Here is a 14425-nt window from a genome sequence, read left to right as displayed (position 1 = left end):
ATTCCATTTAACCAGTAGCATGTTTACTAGCCGCGATAGCGAAGCTGGTAATGTTTTCAGTTTGTCTGCCTGTGTGTCTGTTAGCATCATAGCCTCGCAGCTGCTCAAGATTCATTCATTCATTGCCAGACGCCCTGTATCCCACACGGGGTGGCCAAGGGCTTAAGAGTTAATTGTTTTACAGGGAGGGGCACTAATCCTCCACCAACCCCACTTGACAGGTAGGGATACCAACAGCATCTGGTGTTCCCAGGCGGTCACCCATCCAAGTGCTAACCAGACCCAACGTTGCTTAACTTCACTGATCGGACACGGGAAGCGGTGTACTCAACGTGGTATGGCCGTTGGCACTAACGGATAATTTTACGGGTGTGTAGCAGGGATGAAAATCTCTTACAAGGTTGAAATTGGTGAAAGTAGGTCAAGGTCAAGGCCATATTCCGAGCCGCGCTAAATATGTATCGGCTCGTGGCTGATGTGATTCCCCCTTTGGGGGGGCCTCTAGTTTTTCTTTTCTTTTCTTTTATTATTTTTCTTTTCCTTTTCTTCTTTCTCCTTTTCTTTTCTTCTTTTCCTTTTCTTTCTTTCGTTTCCTTTTCACTTTTCTTTCCTTTTCGTTTCTTCTTCCTTTTATTTTTTTTTCCTTTCCTTTTCTTTTTTCTTTCTTTCTTAGTTGAGAATAAGGTTGCCTAAGGCAGACTGAATGTTTGAGACGATAATAGCTAGGAAGAAAATTACTTTTGGAAAAGTGCTGTGATCACGCTGTAGGGTAGGCTTCTATCTTGTCCACTTTCTGTGAACCTCATATTCTTAACTCCTTCACTGTGAGAGATTTTCACGCTGAACAATATTGTTCGATGTTAGTAAATCAATAATGAATAAATAAATCACCATAATGAAAAGATTAATTCCCTAAGCGTATTTTAAACCCTATATCCGATAAAGTATTCCTCCTCATATACTCCGTTCTTTCTTTATTCATGCACTATTGTTGACTCTGTACAGGGGTTTTATCCGCCCCTGTGTGGAGTACAACTCTCATGTGTGGGGAGGCTCCCCACATACAGCTCTTCTCAATAGGGTGGAGTCAAAGGCTTTTCGCCTCATTAACTCTTCTCCTCTTACTGACTCCCTTCAACCTCTGTCACTTCGCCGCACTGTTGCATCTTTATCTCTTTTCTATCGCTACTTTAATGGTCACTGCTTCTCTGAACTGTCTCCAGGCATTCCTCCACTTCTACGACGGGCGTGTAGCACCCGTCTAGCAGCAAACTCTCATCCCTTTTCTGTCCAACTCTCTAATGGAAGAGTTAACCGTTACTCCCAGTCCTTCATTTATGCATCAGGTCAACTCTGGAAATGTCTCCCTCTGTCTGTATTTCCTGCTGCCTATGATCTCCAGTCTTTCAAACGCAGTGTGTCCAGACATCTCGAAATGATCGGATCTTGAATTTGGCTCTCTATTGTATTTTGCTTTTCTCTTGGAGGGAACTGTTATTGCGGGCTCATGGCCTTCTTCCTCGCATTAAAAAAAAAAAAAAAAAAAAAAAAAAACTTGCTATCACGAATACATATAATTCAGCCCTGGAGAGACTTTCTGGTACTCGGATCAATATAATTTTCATTAGCCCGTTAAATACTAAAGTTCTCGCCTAAATTAGTTAAATTCATTCAGTAGCTTCAGGAACAAAATATGATGTAGGCCTACTCTGACTGATACGATTACGTTATTTCGCGGTATTGTGACAATGTGCGTGAAGTGCTACCTCGTCTGGCATACCACTTTGCCTTACAGGTGTACTTTATCAGCGTATATTGATTATAAAGCGTCCCAGGAAAAGTGTGCGAAAATGGCCACCCCTTTCCTGAGTTATTCATAATGTCGTCTGAAAGTATAGCTCAGTAACGCGTGAAAATTTGATCCTTGTTGCTATAGTATTTCTTGCTCAAATTCGTTAAAGTATTGCGCCCTTAAATTGCCACATCTTTTTGAAAATGACCCAGAATAATGTGTAAATAGCTCAACTCAGTTACAGCATTTGCTATTAAGTAAACACTAAATAAAAGAAAAATACAAGCTCAGTTATCTTTTCGTCTATCTGCTTACATAATACCCAACGTCACTCTCGATCAAGGGTGGCCTCCACAATATAGATAGATAGATAGATAGATACATAGATAGACAGATATAGTAAATTGAATTTCTATTCAGTAACAATTCCTTCCAACAACACACCGATCTCCCTGTTAATTATACTTTATAGTCAAGAGAGAGGTGGAGGAGGAGTTACCCTCGGCTGCAGTGCCACATCTCTTCCATGGTCTTGTGTTTCTGGCACAAGTGCGTGTAGTACACACACGAAGTAACACACGAAATGGAAAATATCTGACATGAATTAAATTTAATCAAATAAACACCACCACCACAATGCTCTCTTAACCTCCTCATTTATCTGTCTGTCTGTCTCTCCACATGCTCCACATACACCTTAATACCACAACACTCCTTCTTTTTGTCATTTATCTGTCTGTCCCTCCCTATAACTCCACATGCTCCTTTATCCACAGCAACACTACAACACTCATTAACCTCCTCATTGATTTGTCTCTCTGTCTCCCCACACAACTCCACATGCTCCATCAATTAAACCTAATCTAACTTAGCGATATTTAAAGAATTAACCTAAATCTCCAAACTTAACCCAACTTAGCAATTAACAGAAAATAAGCAAATTTAACCTAAGTGAACCCAGTAATGAATGATAATAATAATAATAATAATAATAATAATAATAATAATAATAATAACCTAGCCACAATCTTCCACACAACTGCACATGCTGTTCGCAATAAACTTCATGCAACTTGGTCAAATTTTAAAGCATTAGCCAAAAATAAACCAAACATAACCTAAACAAACCAAACCTAACAAATATAAAAAGAAAATTAATTCAACATACTTTATTTAACCACAATGCTGACTGATAACAGAGATATAAAATATATTGAAAATAATAGGAACTGAATATACTGAGAGCAGAAAGCATGTACAGAGATTAGTGAAGGGAGAGAGAAAAGAAAAAGGAGGTAAATGGTGATCTAGGAAGAAAAATGAATGCAAAGTACTTTGAAAAAATTAATTTATTCTCGAAAGAGGTGGGGAAATGTACTGTAGAAGTGAAAGCAAAAGGAAATGTGAAAGTGTGAAGGGTGTAAGTGGTAGATTTTTAACTCATGGGGATGAGGTAAGGACCAGATGAAAGAATATTTTGAAAGTTTGATGAATGAGAATAGAGAGCAGAGCCGATGTAAACACTATTGGTTTGAGGGGTGTGCAGAGAAGGAATGCAGTGATACGAAACGTGACACTCGCACAGGTGAAGAACGCTGTGAAGCGGCTGAAAAATGGGAAAGCAGCTGGAGCTGATGAAGTGTATGCAGAGATGATTAAGTGTAGTAGAGACAGCGGAATGGAGTGCTTGTTGGAGATTTGTTGGAAGGCATGGACGAGTGAAACTGTACCAGCAGAGTGGAAAAAGGCTGTGATTGTACCCTTGTACAAAAATAAAGGTGAGCGAAGTGAGTGCGAGAATTATCATGGCATAAGTTTATTGAGTGTTGTTGGGAAGGTACATGGAAGAATTATTATAAAGAAAATTAAAGAGATATCAGAAGTCCTAGTGAGTGATGAACAGGGTGACTCTAGGAGTGGCAGAGGATATGTGGATAAAATATTTGCAGTGAGACAGATAGTGAAGAAGGCTTGTGAGAAGGACTATAAGGTGTTAATCGCATTCATGGATCTGGAAAAAGTATACGACAAAGTAGACAGAGAAGGATTGTGGAAGGTTTTGCGTATGGACGGTGTAGATGGTAAGCTGCTAGGTGCCGTCGAGAGTCTTTTTCATTGTGGTGAGGCATATGTAAGGGTGAACTGTTCAGGATCACTGTGGGGGTGCGACAAGGTTGTGTAAAGTCCCCTTGGTTGTTCAATAAACACACACACACACACACACACACACACACACACACACACACACACACACACACACACACACTCTCTCTCTCTCTCTCTGTATATATATATATATATATATATATATATATATATATATATATATATATATATATATATATTGTTACATAGCCTATGATTTCATCATCCTTTGTGTAATTCTAACGTACAGTATGCTGCATGTTTGATCACGAGCGTGTTCTACCTCACTCCCCCCCTCCTCCCTTATAGTAGAGTAAGTCGTTCTTTCTGTTGTTCAGAGCAGGAGTGTCAACTCTTTGTCCCCTCTGGCTTCATTTGCGCGTCTTTCTTACAAATTGTATCAAGCTCTGCCGGCCCCTATATAATGAGCTCAGTCTCTGCATTATGGCCACTTAGATCTACTCCTCATTTTGTTCACATCTCTGTCCTCCCCTGTACAGTTGTTAATATTTTTGCGAGTGCTCAGGAAGTCTCCAACGATCTAGCAGCTGCGTAATTTGAGTATAACTGTTATTACATTTTGTTCTTGTACTGTACTGTATAGCATAAGGTGTAGATTTGTAGGCCTAGTAAAGTTTTTGTAATTCATATTGTCAGCCACTGGTAATAATATTTTGTATCAGTAATAATATATCTTGCATTAACTAAGCATTATCCAGTGTTTTCTCATTTTATCAGGGCTGACTTAGATAAATTTACTCATGCTAATTTCGTGTTAATAGAGGCTATTGCAGTTAACCATATACTTAACCTGTTTTTTGCCATTACATTACCCTTATGAGTCCTGAATGTTTTGTTGTTAGTTTGAGCATTAAATTTTAACTTGTAATTTTACCTAACTCTTTTGTTTTGAACCTGGAACTTTGCGGGACAGTTTTCTCTGTTCCGTAACATAAATTTGGCGACCTCGCCAGGATATTCAAGATATTATCATAAGGATATTGCTTGATATTTTGTGACTGTGATTTATTCATGATGTCTACTATTACCACACTTGATGAAACCAAAAATTTTTTGTCAAATGTGCAAACAGTGTGTGATGTAGAAAACAGAACAAAGAATGAACTTAAGCTTGTTGCTCAACAATTGGGAATTGCTGTTCGCTCTCATCATTCTAAAGATCAAATTGTTGACATGATTAATGAAAGCTTGTTTAATGTAACTCCTCCAAATGAGCAAACGCAGATTGAATTAGCTAAGTTACAGCTAGCCCTGCAGGAGGCTCGTACAAAGGAGGCTGAATTTCAGGCAAATGCTCGTCTTCAGGAGGCACAGGCTCAGCACAAATTGAACTTGCTAGGATTCAGGCAGACCATGAGTATCGCATGAAACAAGGTGGAACTGGATCATCTAGCTCTGATGATTTTGATGTGGCTAAAAATGTTAAACTTGTCCCTCCTTTTAATGAATCTGATTTAACAAAGTATTTTCAATTGTTTGAGAGGGTAGCTACAGGTTTTAATTGGCCCAAAAAGTATTGGCCAGTACTCCTTCAAACTGTTCTCACCGGTAAAGCTCAAGTAACTTATGCATCTTTGCCTCAGGATCAATCTGATAATTATGATGTAGTTAAGAGCTTGATTCTTAAGGCCTGTGAGCTTGTTCCTGAAGCCTATAGAGTAAAATTTAGGACAACTTACAAGCAAGATAAGCAATCCCATGTTGAGTATGCAAAAATCAAAGAAGATCTGTTAGAGCAGTGGTTAAATTCTAATAATGTGGATTCTGATTTTGACAAATTTAAGCAGATGATTTTGCTGGAGGACTTCAAAAGGTGTATTAATAAAGATGTAAGCCTATATCTTGATGAGAAAAGAATAGATAATTTGTCTGATGCTGCAGTTTTAGCTGATGAATATGTTCTCACTCACAAGAGATATTCTAGAGAAAAAAGGAAAGCTGAGAGTAAGTATGTTGCCTCTACTCAGAGTACAGGTAACAGGAAAGAGAATAAAGATGATGTTTCTCAGGAAGTAAATACCAGCTCCACCTCTAGATTTCGGAAAAGTAAATGTACATATTGTAGTAAGCTTGGTCATACTACGGAGAAATGTTTCAGGAGACAGCGTGATGTGAACAAAAAGGAGTCTTTAAATATTCAGTCAATTGGTCTAGTGTCCACCCTTGAGAGTTCCCAGAATTCTTTAACTGAGTTGACTGAACCTGCTTTGAGGGGTAATTTAAATTCTCATGGTGGAGCTCCTTTTTTGAGCAGTAACATGGGTGACACTCTCAAGAGTTCATGTGCTAATTTCCTGTCTGATGGTTTTGTCAGTCCTCTGGACAGTAATGACAGGAAATCAGTTAAAATATATCGTGATACAGGTGCTTGCCAATCCCTTATGCTGACCAGTGTTCTAGGCTCTAATGTTAATTCCTCTGATGAAACTGTAATCTTGCAAGGTGTAGGGAATAATTACTTCTCTGTCCCTCTGTGCAGAGTGAATTTAGAGTCTGGTTTTCTTAATGGTTCCGTTATGGTTGGGTTGGTTGAGACACTCCCAATGTCAGGTGTAACTTTCTTACTTGGAAATGATATTGGTGGAAGTCAAGTGTGTCCAGCTCCTCAGTTGTCTAGTGAACCAGTGGCTGCAACCCAGGATTGTTATGTCCCTGATGTGTTCTCTGCATGTGCTGTCACTAGGGCTAAGTCTAAAGTTACTGGTGACTTAGAGGATAATGATGATGATGATGTTATCCTAGCTGACACTTTTCTTGCTAATTTGGACCACTCACCAGATGAGGCAGTACCCCGTAGTGTTGATAATTTGTCTCGTCAAGAGTTGGTTGAGTTGCAGGTTGCTGACCCTGAGTTGAAAGGTCTAGCTAACTCTGCTTGCAGTGAGGAAGAGTCAGGTGGTGCTTCTACTTGTTATTATATAAAGTCAGGAATACTTATGAGGAAGTGGAGACCCCCAACAGTGTCAGCCGACTGTGAATGGGAAGTTGTACATCAAGTTGTCATCCCTCGTGTTTGTAGGCAGGATATCATTAGAGTGGCTCATGATTCCAATTTGGCAGGACACCTTGGAGTGAGGAAGACTGTGGCACGCATTTTGAAACACTTCTACTGGCCAGGTATCTTCAGGGATGTTTCCTGGTATTGTAAGTCTTGTCACACCTGTCAAGTTGTGTGGAAGTGTAATCAGACCGAAAAGGTTGTACCTCTAGTTCCCATTCCTCCTTTTGAGGCGCCATTCACCCGTGTGTTGGTGGATATTGTGGGACCTCTTCCTAAGACTTCTTCAGGATTTTCTTATGTGTTGACCCTGATTGATATGGCTACTCGTTATCCTGAAGCCATTCCACTTAGAGATATCTCAGCAAAGAACGTGGTTAAGGAAATGCTAGGGTTCTTCACAAAGTTTGGTCTGCCCAAGGAGGTACAGTCAGACCGGGGAAGTAATTTCATGTCAAATGTTTTCAAGCAGTCTCTGAAAGAGTTGGGCATCACCCAGATCACGTCTTCAGCTTACCATCCCCAGACCCAAGGAGCATTGGAGAGATATCATCAAACACTCAAATCGATGCTCAAGAAATACTGTTTGGAACATCAGAAAGACTGGGATAAAGGTCTTCCATTCGTTGTATTTGCCGCAAGAGAATCTCCAAATGAACGACTGGGCTTCTCACCTTTTGAACTACTGTTTGGCCTTGAAGTAAGAGGACCCCTTAAGCTACTCAAGGAATGCTGGCTGTCGGAGGAAGATGACGTCAACCTGCTGGAGTATGTGATGAAGTTCAAAGAATGGCTGTCCACTGCTTTACAGCTGTCGAGGGAGAATTTAGGAGCTGCTCAGGAAAAGATGAAGACTTGGTATGATAAGAAGTCCAGGTTACGCCACTTTCAGCCAGGAGATCAGGTTTTGATTCTGCTACCGGTTCATGGGCAACCTCTTCAAGCCAAGTTTAGTGGTCCTTGTTTCGTGGAGAAGAAACTCAGTGATGTCAACTATGTCATCGCCACACGAGATTGTAGAAAGAACAAGCAACTTTGTCACATCAACATGCTAAAGTTATATCACAGGCGGGACGAAAATAACCCAGTCTGCAATGTAGCTGTTCCTCCCGAGTCTGCAAGTGAAGTTCTCCCATGCAGTATGAGCCTGAGTGATAGTTTGGGGAAGAATCCTGATATCATGAATGATCTCCAGACTAAGCTTTCTCATCTAGCTCCCGAGGAAAGGCAGGAGTTTTCGGCATTACTGCAGGAGTACCCGCAAGTGTTCCGTGCCACTCCAGGAAGAAGCACTGTGTTGACGCATGATGTCGATGTTGGAGACGCAAAGCCAATTAAACTGCCTCCTTACCGTGTGAACCCAGTGAAAGTTCCTCTCATCCAGAAGGAGCTTGGCTACCCGTTGGACCACAAGATGATTGAGCCCTGTCAGAGCGAGTGAAGTTCTCCTGTCACTCTAGTCCCTAAGCCAGGTGGGTCACAGCGGCTTTGCATCGACTACAGACGTGTTAATCAGATAACCAAAACAGACACTTACCCTCTCCCTCGTGTGGAAGATTGCATAGACAAGATTGGAAAGGCTAGGTACATAAGTAAGTTTGATTTGTTAAAGGGATACTGGCAAGTACCTATGACTGAACGTGCTAGGGAGATCTCATGTTTTGTAACACTAGGAAAGACTTTTGCATGTTCTGTAATGCCATATGGTATGAAGAATGCACCAGCCACATTTCAGAAGCTCATGAATGTTGTAACAGAGGGTTTGGCAGGGTGTGTTGTTTATATTGATGATGTATTAATCTTCAGTGACAACTGGAAATATCACCTTTGCCATGTCAGTAAATTTCTTGAGCGTTTGGTTCAGGCTAATCTTGTAGCTAATTTATCAAAGTGTGAATTTGGTCAAGCTAAAGTTCAGTACCTTGGGTACGTAATTGGTGATGGACATGTTGCACCACCAGCAGCTAAGGTTCAGGTTATAAGTGATCTTCCCAGACCTAAAAGTAGGAAAGAGCTACAAAGATTTTTGGGAATGGTAGGTTATTACAGGAGATTTGTTCTTAACTTTTCAATTCTTGTATCACCACTTACAGACCTACTGGAAGAGGGAGTTAAATTTGTCTGGACCGATAACTGTGAATCCTCTTTCAGCAAACTTAAAGCTATCCTATTAAGTCAATCAGTGCTCGCTACTCCAAATTTCGCTAAGCCTTTTAAGATGGCTGTTGATGCAAGTGATACAGGAGCTGGGGCTGTTTGGCTGCAAGAGGATGATCAGAGTATTGAACACCCTGTATCTTATTATAGTAAGAAGTTCACTCCACCTCAAAAGAACTACTCAACTGTTGAGAAAGAGCTTTTGTCCTTGATTTTGGGTTTACAGCATTTTTCATTTTATTTGTGTTCTGGTTTTGACCCCATAGTCATTTATAGCGATCATAACTCACTGAAATTCCTTAGTAAGTTTAAAGATAAAAATGAGAGATTGAAAAGATGGAGTCTACTTCTTCAGGAGTATTCATTAGACATACAACATGTCAAGGGGAAAGAAAATGTTATTGCAGATTGCTTATCTAGACTTTAGACAGATTGTTTTAGAGTAATAAGCAATTTCCTTTGTAAATTTCTTTTTCTTTGTGGGGAGGTGTTACATAGCCTATGATTTCATCATCCTTTGTGTAATTCTAACGTACAGTATGCTGCATGTTTGATCACGAGCGTGTTCTACCTCACTCCCCCCCTCCTCCCTTATAGTAGAGTAAGTCGTTCTTTCTTTTGTTCAGAGCAGGAGTGTCAACTCTTTGTCCCCTCTGGCTTCATTTGCGCGTCTTTCTTACAAGTTGTATCAAGCTCTGCCGGACCCTATATAATGAGCTCAGTCTCTGTATTATGGCCACTTAGATCTACTCCTCATTTTGTTCACATCTCTGTCCTCCCCTGTACAGTTGTTATTATTTTTGCGAGTGCTCAGGAAGTCTCCAACCATCTAGCTGCTGCGTAATTTGAGTATAACTGTTACTACATATTGTTCTTGTACTGTATAGCATAAGGTGTAGATTCGTAGGCCTAGTAAAGTTTTTGTAATTCATATTGTCAGCCACTGGTAATAATATTTTGTATCTGTAATAATATATCTTGCGTTAACTGAGCATTATCCAGTGTTTTCTCATTTTATCAGCGCTGACTTAGATAAATTTACTCATGCTAATTTCGTGTTAATAGAGGCTATTGCAGTTAACCATATATTTAACCTGTTTTTTGCCATAACATTATCCTTATGAGTCCTGAATGTTTTGTTGTTAGTTTGAGCATTAAACTTTAACTTGTAATTTTACCTAACTCTTTTGTTTTGAACCTGGACCTTTGCGGGACAGTTTTCTCTGTTCCGTAACAAATATATATATATATATATATATATATATATATATAAATATATATATATATATATATATATATATATATCTGAGCGAAATCGAAGGAGGGAGGTGGCGAGGTAGGCTAAGGAGAAGGTGAAGAGATACGGTGGATGAATGTGTGAGGAAGAGAGGTCTGGAAGTCATTGAGGCTAGGGAACTGACAGGAGATCGAACTGGCTGGATGAATTTTGTGAGAAGTGCATGATCAGGGATTTTTGGCACCCCTTTTTAACGTGGCAGCGTCTGGATTGACTCTGTCGGATACGATTATATGAAGCTACAGAACGTGGTGAATGTTTTTGGCGTATCCGATAGGGCCAGGATTCTGGGGGCTTGAATGATGAGTGAATGGAAGCGTGGCCCATTGGATTGGGCAATTTGAGGCTGTCTGGACATTGTTACTCCTCACCCCGCCCTTGGGTGGGAAAGGAGGTCCGGATGATGATGATGATGATATAGATAAATAGACAGTTAGATAGATACATGGGCGGGGTGATGACAGAAGTAAAAACACGAGTAATGGCGTTGGTATGAATGTTGAGGGATGGAATATCTCAAATTTGTTGTACGTTGATGATGCAGTGCTAATTTAAATACCGGACAAGAACTTGGTAGACTAGTGCAGAGTTTTGCTGATGTTTGTGAGCGTCTTGCCTTGAGAGTAAATGTAAAAAAGAGTAAAGTGATGGTAATCGAGAGAGAAGGTGACTGCCAGTGCGATGTTGCAGTGAATGGAGAGACTAGAATTGGTGAGAGAGTTCAAAACCTGGGTAAAGTGATAGAAAAGAGAGGAAAATGTGCAAAAGAAGTGGAAAGTAGAGTGACACAAGGAATGAAAGTAACTGGTGCTATGAAGGCCTTCACATGAAAGAGAAGCTTGAGTGTTGCAGCTGCACGAGGCTTACATGAAGGAGTGTTAGTGCCAACTTTAACATATGGATGTTAGACTATGGTGTGGCATGAAAATGAAAAGTCAAGAGTGAGAGCAGTGGAGATGGGACTGCAGAGGAATGTATGTGGAGTACAGAGAGTGGATAGGATACAAAATAATGTGATTCGTGCAAGATGCGGAGTGAGGAAGTCTGTGGACACAAGAGTCGAAGAGAGTGTACTGAGATGGTATGGTCATGTGGAGAGAATAGATAACAATAGTGGTGGAATAGGTATATATGAACGAGTTTGAAGGAGGGAGGAGGAGAGATGGGTCAAGGAGAAGGTGGAGGGATATGGTGGACGAGTGTCTGAGGAAGAGATGTATGGAAGTCCTTGAGGCTAGGGAACTGACAAGAGATCGAACTGGCTGGGTGAATCTTGTGAGAAGTGCATGATCAGGGATTAGGCACCCCTTATAACGCGACAGCGTCCAGACTGACTCTATCGGATGCATGTGGTGAAAGTTTTTGGCATATCAGATAGAGCCAAGATTCCGGGGGCTTGAATGATGAGTGAATGGAATCGTGGCAATTGGAGTGGGCAAATTTGGTCCGTTTGGAAGTTGCTACTCCTCATCCTACCCTAGAGTGGGAAAGGAGGTCCGGATGATGATAATGGATGATGATGATAAAGACAATAAAGAGTGTACTGTAATGTAATCTAGCCTTGGTTTTATGACATACGATTAGATGGAGGGACTGAGTGGAGAGGTATATGAGACAAGAGGGTGTGAGGTGGGAAAGGGCAGAGTAATGGCAGGGTGACATGGAGATGATTTGTTTGTTGCCTTCCCTTATGAGATTAAGGCATCTGGCTACAGATAAACAGCTAGACAGATACACTGATAGATAGGTAGATTATATTACTTCTCTCATGACAGTTGAAATAACTGAATTTATAATGGATTCCTACACTTCAATCATATTAACAAGGTGGAAAGTATAATCTTTTGCAGCTTATTTTTCACAGCTCAGTGGAAGAATAATTTGACATCACAACATTCCCTCCGTAGCACATCTTCATGACCAGCAACATTTATTTTTTTCCTTGTTACAATTCAACATTCAAGTTGCCAAGATGGCAATTTTTTTCCTAGTTCTTGGAGGGTATAATTTTTGGTGTTTCTTGTCTTGCATTAAAAAAATAGTTCTAATCACTGTGCACCAAATGGCACAAATTCAAGAGGGATGCATTGAAAAATAATGGGCATGGCAAAAGTAGATGAGGCAATGATAAGGTAACAAAAAAAAAACTAATAACATAAGAGGAAAACATATTCCAGACAAGCTAAGACTCAGCCAAGAAAATCAATAGAGGGCAGGAAGTTATGAGACTAAATATCAGGTAAAAATAAATAAAAATGAGAGATAAAAGCAATATTAAACTCTGTACAGCAAGGGTCTAGGATTGATTTATATTATCAGATGAAAGAGAGACAACTATGACAAAATGCAGAGCTATGTGGTGCAGAAAATCATTGGTCTCATTATGCATGATACTTTTTTGGTCAAGTGTTCACACACACACACACACACACACACACACACACACACACACACACACACACACACACACACACACACACACACACACACACACACACACACACAAAATCCACTTTCTTCGTGTATCTGCAGAACCACTCAGTGTAGAGCCACTTGAAGTGGACAGATGAGTAATGAAAAGTAACAGGAAGAAAAAGGAGAAATGGGAAGAGAGAAGGGCAGATACGGAAAAGGAATTATAACAATGAAGGAAGCAGTAGGCAGCACAACATCAAGTGAGTGGATGATGGTCACCACCACCGAACACTAGTGTGGGTTATACACAAATATATTGCATCACCATCGTTATTTATCGCTAAAGAATTGTTTGTATAAGATACAGAAATACTCTGTCAACATCATCATCAAAATACATCATCCTCATTCTACCTGATCTCATCCTTAGATGGAAAAAAAAAAAGGTCATGATGGTGTTGATGATGACCAAATAATCCATAAGTACTATACAGTGACTCCTTGGTTATTGCACACTTATTACTGCTAGATGAAACACTGCACTCCTGCAGGTATCGCACAGTTTTTGACTTGAAAACATCATTATCATACACCCGAACTAGTTTCTGCCAACAGTGATGGTGCAGTATCTGTGGTTTCTGATGGTTTTGAGGAAGTCAAAGATGAGGTCCTACTCCAGGAATATCACAAAAATATAAAGAAAACGTACTTTATATCATGGAAAAGCAAATAAATGATAATACCTTTCTCACAAATACAAAGAATAGCGACTTCTACATTGTTAATAATGATAATGCAGCACAATGTTACTGTCAGATTGTTCAACCACTTCATATTCATCAGCATCAAATAATTCACTGCCTGGATAAATATCTTAAAAAAGAAAAAAAATAATCGAGCTGGTCATTATCTGCCAACAAAATTCTGCCATAAAACATTGATTTTGATATTGCCACTGTCTTTAGATGTCAAAAATCCGAAGAAAAAAAAAAGTTACATGGATGGCGAGGTGGGGTCCCAGCAGACCCCACATGGGTCATCTGGCAACCTGGAGTAAAACAACACAGGTTACCACTACATTGCTAACCCTACTACTATTAATACCCTTATTTTGTTAACACCAGTACTACTGACAAAGGTACTATGTCAACACCAGTACTATTAACACAGTACTGTTGGCAACAGTATTATCAACACCACGACTCAGCTGACACCACTGCCACTAACACCACTACTTGTTGGACACAAATGGTATTAATACCAAAAATGTTACCAATACCACCACAGTTCTCACTTCAGCTATGTTAACACCACTACTGTTAATGCCACTACTCTGTTTAAGAGAGAGAGAGAGAGAGAGAGAGAGAGAGAGAGAGAGAGAGAGAGAGAGAGAGAGAGAGAGAGAGAGAGAGAGAGAGAGAGCGTGGATGGACAAACTTGTGTGTGTGTGTGTGTGTGTGTGTGTGTGTGTGTGTGTGTGTGTGTGTGTGTGTGTGTGTGTGTGTGTGTGTGTGTGTGGGTGTGTGTGGGTGTGTGTGTGTGTGTGTGTGTGTGTGTGTGTGTGTACAGTTTCAGTCTTGCGTGAGGAGGCAGGGTTAGT

General features: G+C 40.2%; 1 non-coding gene across 1 annotated transcript; it reads right to left on the bottom strand.

Annotated features, from left to right (window-relative positions):
* Positions 1-228: 228 nt before the first annotated feature.
* On the bottom strand, positions 229-349 carry LOC145409577 (5S ribosomal RNA). Its single transcript, XR_013899141.1, has one exon. It is a non-coding gene; the product is annotated as a 5S ribosomal RNA (ribosomal RNA).
* Positions 350-14425: the final 14076 nt, after the last annotated feature.

This window comes from Coenobita brevimanus, chromosome 81 (genome assembly GCF_032717465.1).
Source record: "Coenobita brevimanus isolate Jiangsu-jjx chromosome 81, ASM3271746v2, whole genome shotgun sequence".
In the NCBI taxonomy this organism is placed as follows: Eukaryota; Metazoa; Arthropoda; class Malacostraca; order Decapoda; family Coenobitidae; genus Coenobita; species Coenobita brevimanus.
This window is presented reverse-complemented; position numbering and strand designations above follow the sequence as displayed.